We start from the raw sequence: 5,456 nt of genomic DNA, 5'->3' as shown, positions 1-5,456 counted from the left end.
TGGGTTTGTAGATTCCTCTACTTCGTTCCATTGAGATTTTGCTGTTTTGTATCTCAGTAGGAAACAGAAATGCTCAAATACACTGTGGAAAGTTTGTGAAAATAAAGCTATACTCCAAAATACTCCGAACTCGATGGTTTCTCTCGCACAAATGAATTGTTTTTGATCTTTGAAGCAGAAAACTGCAGGCAGTTTATAAAGTTCTCTCTTTACGACACAGCAGGTCACCATGGAAGCACTTCATGCACGTTTCATGTTGTTACATAAAAAATCTTTATTTATTTTGCACTGCACTTTATTTCTTTCATAAATAAATACATTTATTGTATGAATAAATAAAGTGTAGGCTACAGCCGTACTTTGGTCACTACTGTGAAAAGTTGGATAAAAATGGCAGCTGCTCAGCACCTTTTTCTTATTGTAGATGTAAGCATGAGCAGTAAAACAGTGGCTTACAAGATTTCATTGAAACACTGGGCTGTGGAGGGGAATGATGGATATATATCTGAAGCCGGACAGCATCTGCTATATATGCAGCTTTGGTCATTTGGATAAACCGGCCCCTTAAGCAGCCCAGACGTAGAGACCTCTGTGTATTCTGTAAATCCCACAGCCCCACAGCACAATATTAATACCCCAAATAATTAATTACTAATTACCAGGCTACCTGTTGCCACATAAACACACGTTTATGATACCATAATCGTACAGCAGATACTGACTTTAGGGGGGAACAGGACACATAAACCTTAAAAAAAATCACTAACAAGTTATCCACCATATTCATGATGTAGCTTCTCTAACTGAGCGTCATAGTGAACCAGCATGTGCAACGTTTGGATCAGTTGGTTTTCATTTTCTTATATACCTGTATGAAGAAACATAGGTTGATATAAGTCAATATTTTTTAACTTTGTCTGTGTGAGACTCACACTTGTGCATTTCAAATGAGGCATGCTTACAGTTGCCCCCATCACATCCTCCTAGTGGGTCTGTGTTTATTCAAAAAAAAAAAAAAGGATTTTCATCAGCTTTTCTTTCAAAACATCAGTTACACCTCATGTCCATTTTTTCTTAAGCAAAACTATTCTGTGACAGTCCCCCTTACTAACATGGTTCCACTCTCCTCACATCTGCAGAAAGAACATAGATGTGAACTCACAGAAAAAGTCCTGCATTACTTCATCATCAAGGCCCGATTCTCTCCCCCTCCTCACAGGCAAAAAAAAAAACATGTATAGTTTCTTGATCGGGTATTGCCACAAACAAAGTATCCAACATTTTCCTGATGGAGTTTCTCTCATCGTTTGTGTTTTTAAAAAACTCCAAAGTTGCTACATAAGCAGTGTGTTCATCAAATCACAGCCTGCATCTTTTACAGTTTTGTACTCACTCCAAGCTTGACACACAGAACTCGTGACTTTGTAGTCACACGGCGTATTTTGTTAAGCTACACAAGTTATATAACACTCCTATTGGCTTTTGTTTAACCTCTGGATAAAAATGCTTAAACTATGTTCTAACTAAGCAACTCAGCTGAAAGGATGATCAAACCTCTGCACCTGACGATCAAAGCATCAAAGTTTTTCTATGAAATGATGAACAACAGATCGAATGGGTCAGTTTTTTCTTTATGAGTAATTGATCATAATGAACTGCAACATTTAAACGTATTAGCTGGAATTAACAGCGTCACAGTGAAACTCCTGAATACTCTGCTGTTTTATTGGACCAGAATAAAGCCTGTCGGCTCTGTGAAAGCTTTACTCTTGCTGACTCTTAAGATCCTTTTCTAGCCACATTATGAGTTCGACTCAATAAAGTCAGAACATAAAGTAAAATCCCTTTGAAATATTGTAGGTTAAGAATAGTATTACCTAGCTTGTGCACACCCTAATAATCACTGCCATGAAGTCTGTCTTACACTGAATATGGTTTTGATTAAATTTTGCATTTTTATTATAAATATTATTTTTTTATTTATTTTTTATATTTATTTTATTATTATTATAAATATAAATATTCCTCCTTCCTCCTCTGGGGTGTGTGCTCGGCTGCCATCAAGATGTATGGCCTCAGGTCTTTTGAGCTCCTGGTGGGCCTTGGATGACCCGGGTCCCCCTGGGTCTTTCCCTGCCCTGCAAATTTATTAATAAAGAAAAACTGAAATATCACATGGCCATAAGTATTCAGACCCTTTGCTTTGACACTCATATTTAACTCACATGATGTCCATTTCTTCTGATCCTCCTTTAGATAGTTCTACTCCTTCATTGGAGTCCAGTTGTGTTTAATTAAACTGATTGGACTTGATTAGGAAAGGCACACACCTGTCTATATAAGACCTGACAGCTCACAGTGCATGTCAGAGCAAATGAGAATCATGAGGTCTAACGAACTGCCCAAGGAGCTCAGAGACAGAATTGTGGTTAGGCACAGATCAGGCCAAGGTTACAACAGAATTTCTGCAGCACTCAAGGTTCCTAAGAGCACAGTGGCCTCCATAATCCTTAAATGGAAGAAGTTTGGGACGACCAGAACTCTTCCTAGACCTGGCTGTCCAGCCAAACTGAGCAATCGTGGGAGAAGAGCCTTGGTGAGAGAGGTGAAGAAGAACCCAAAGATCACTGTGGCTGAGCTCCAGAGATGCAGTAGGGAGATGGGAGAAAGTTCCATAAAGTCAACTATCACTGTAGCCCTCCACCAGTCGGGGCTTTAAGGCAGAGCGGCCCGAAAGAAGCCTCTCCTCAGTGCAAGACATATGAAAAACACATGAAGGACTCCCAGACTATGAGAAATAAGATTCTCTGGTCTGATGAGACGAAGATTGAACTTTTTGGTGTTAATTCTAAGCAGTATGTGTGGAGAACACCAGGCACTGCTCATCACCTGCCCAATACAATCCCAACAGTGAAACATGGTGGTGGCAGCATCACGCTGTGGGGGTGTTTTTCAGCTGCAGGGACAGGACGACTGGTTGCAATTGAAGGAAAGATGAAAGCGTCCAAGTACAGAGATATCCTGGAAGAAAACCTCTTCCAGAGTGCTCAGGACCTCAGACTGGGATGAAGGTTCACCTTCCAACAAGACAATGACCCGAAGCACACAGCTAAACTAACAAAGGAGTGGCTTCAGAACAACTCTGTGACCATACTTTACCTTATGGCCATACCACCCTCAACGCGCCCGATCTCGTCTGATCTCGGAAGTTAAGCAGGGTCGGGCCTGGTCAGTACTTGGATGGGAGACCGCCTGGGAATACCAGGTGCTGTAAGCTTGGGGTGGCTGTAGCTCAGTAGGTAGAGCAGGTCACCTACTGATTGGAAGGTCAGTGGTTCAATTCCTGGCTGCGTGCCAATGTATCCTTGGGCAAGATACTTAACCCCAAGTTGCTCTCCGACCGTTCCGTTGGAGTATGAATGTGAGTGAATGTTAGACGATTAAAGCACTTAGCTTAATTAATTAATCATGGAAGTGCTTGTATGAATGCGTGTGCATGGGATAAATGTGAACGTGTTGTGTAAGCGCTTTGAGTGTTCATATCTGAGTAGAAAAGTGCTATATAAGAACTAGTCCATTTACCATTTACCATTACTTGACTGGCCCAGCCAGAGCCCTGACCTAAACCCAACTGAGCATCTGTGTAGACACCTGAAAATGGCCGTCCACCAACGGCCAACAAAGGGAGAAGATCTGCAAGGAAGAATGGGAGAGGATCCCCAAATCCAGGTGTCAAAAGCTTGTTGCATCATTCCCAAGAAGACTCATGACTGTAGTAGCTCAAAAGGGTGTTTCTACTCAATGCTGAGCAAAGGGTCTGAATACTTATGACCATGTGATATTTCAGTTTTTCTTTTTTAATAAATTTGAAAAATTTCTACATTTCTGTTTTTTTCTGTCAAGATGGGGAGCTGAGTGCACATTAATGAGAAATAACATGAACTTTTTTGATTCTAGCAAATGGCTGCAATGAAACAAAGAGTGAAGAATTTAAAGGGGTCTGAATACTTTCGTACTCACTGTATATGTGTACATGTATATGCATGTATATATATGCGAATGTGTATGTATGTGTAGCTATCTATCTTCTATTTTTTTCTGTTCTCTCCCCCCTTTTTTCCTGTTTTTTTCTCTTTTTTTCTTTCCTCTCTCTATCTCTCTTCTCTTCCTGCCTGTCAGATCTGGTAAGAATAAATAAAATAAAAATAAAACTACAATTGACCAGAAAATCCTACAGAAAACTGATAGAGCTCTTCTTGAAAAAGCAAATAAGTTTGGTACAAAAGTGCATTCAGATCATCATTCTGACTGCAAAAACTGCCAGACTTGACAGCCCCCCCCCCCTCCCCCCCCCCCCCTTCCCCCGAAAAAAAAGAACTCCCCGGAGCAACGGCTCCTCCGGCTCTTTGACTCCACAGATGCTGCTATTGGCAGCCATGACATTTCAGCCTGTCAGCACTTCAGAGGACAGACAGCAAGGCAGAAACAGCTCAGCATCCATTTATGAAGAGAAAAGCCCAAAAACTCAGAGGAAAAGAAGGATTTGTGGAGCAACATTTAACAAAGAAGAAGTGCGACATGGCGAGGCCGGCCCGGATTCTCAGGAAACAAAACCAAATCCAGGAAACGTGGATGAGAAACTGTGAGGTGTGGATTCAATGAAACGGGACACCAGAGGAGGCCGAAGTCATCACAGTAAGATTTGGACAGATTGCAGTGATATGACAGATGTATGGCTCACTCATAGTTAATAAGTCCAAACTTCATTATTGTGGAGTGTAAAATGAAGGATTGGGCATGAGGATGCTGAGATGAAAGTTACTGACTGCATCCAAAGCTTCACATGAGGAGAGGAACTCTGAGCACAGACAGCACAACGCTGAACATAATATTGATCCTGAAAATCACTTTGATCACAAGAAGAATCACAACACAAGTTTTGCTGTGGTTACAATTTCTGAGAAATTATTAAATGATGAACCAGACAGCACGGCTCAAATGAAAGGCCATGAGATGGCAGGCAGAGATCTTCACATTAAAGATGTCCTGGCTCTTACCGCTAAGCTCTCAGCACCAATTAGTTGACTTTACTAGAAAATTGTGGAAACTCGTTGCCTTAAACCATTTCAGTTTTAACATAATGTGAAATTAAATATATTAATTTGTATGAACACAGAATCTTAATTGGATACAGCAGACAAATCAGGAGTACATTAGTAATCTTTACCTCAATTCATTAGTTCACATCAATTATTTCTTTTCTGGAGTCCAACTTAAAATAATCATTATGTTTATTACTACTTAAAATCATTAATAATAATAATAATACACCTAATATCTTTTCTGCTACTTTGATTACACCATTTTTATTTTTCAATTGTTAACAAAAGTAGAAGAAAGCCTCACATATTAATGTTTGAATATTTATATTTTTATTTTGAGCAAACATCCAAAGG

At 40.1% G+C, this 5,456-nt stretch overlaps 1 non-coding gene across 1 annotated transcript; it reads left to right on the top strand.

The window, feature by feature from the left end:
• The first annotated feature begins 3,158 nt into the window (after positions 1–3,158).
• Positions 3,159–3,277, top strand: LOC115795156 (5S ribosomal RNA). Its single transcript, XR_004021230.1, has one exon. It is a non-coding gene; the product is annotated as a 5S ribosomal RNA (ribosomal RNA).
• Positions 3,278–5,456: the final 2,179 nt, after the last annotated feature.

The sequence above is a fragment of the Archocentrus centrarchus genome, chromosome 16 (genome assembly GCF_007364275.1).
Source record: "Archocentrus centrarchus isolate MPI-CPG fArcCen1 chromosome 16, fArcCen1, whole genome shotgun sequence".
NCBI lineage: Eukaryota > Metazoa > Chordata > Actinopteri > Cichliformes > Cichlidae > Archocentrus > Archocentrus centrarchus.
The sequence above is the reverse complement of the archived record's forward strand: the minus strand, read 5'-3'. Positions and strand labels throughout refer to the sequence as shown.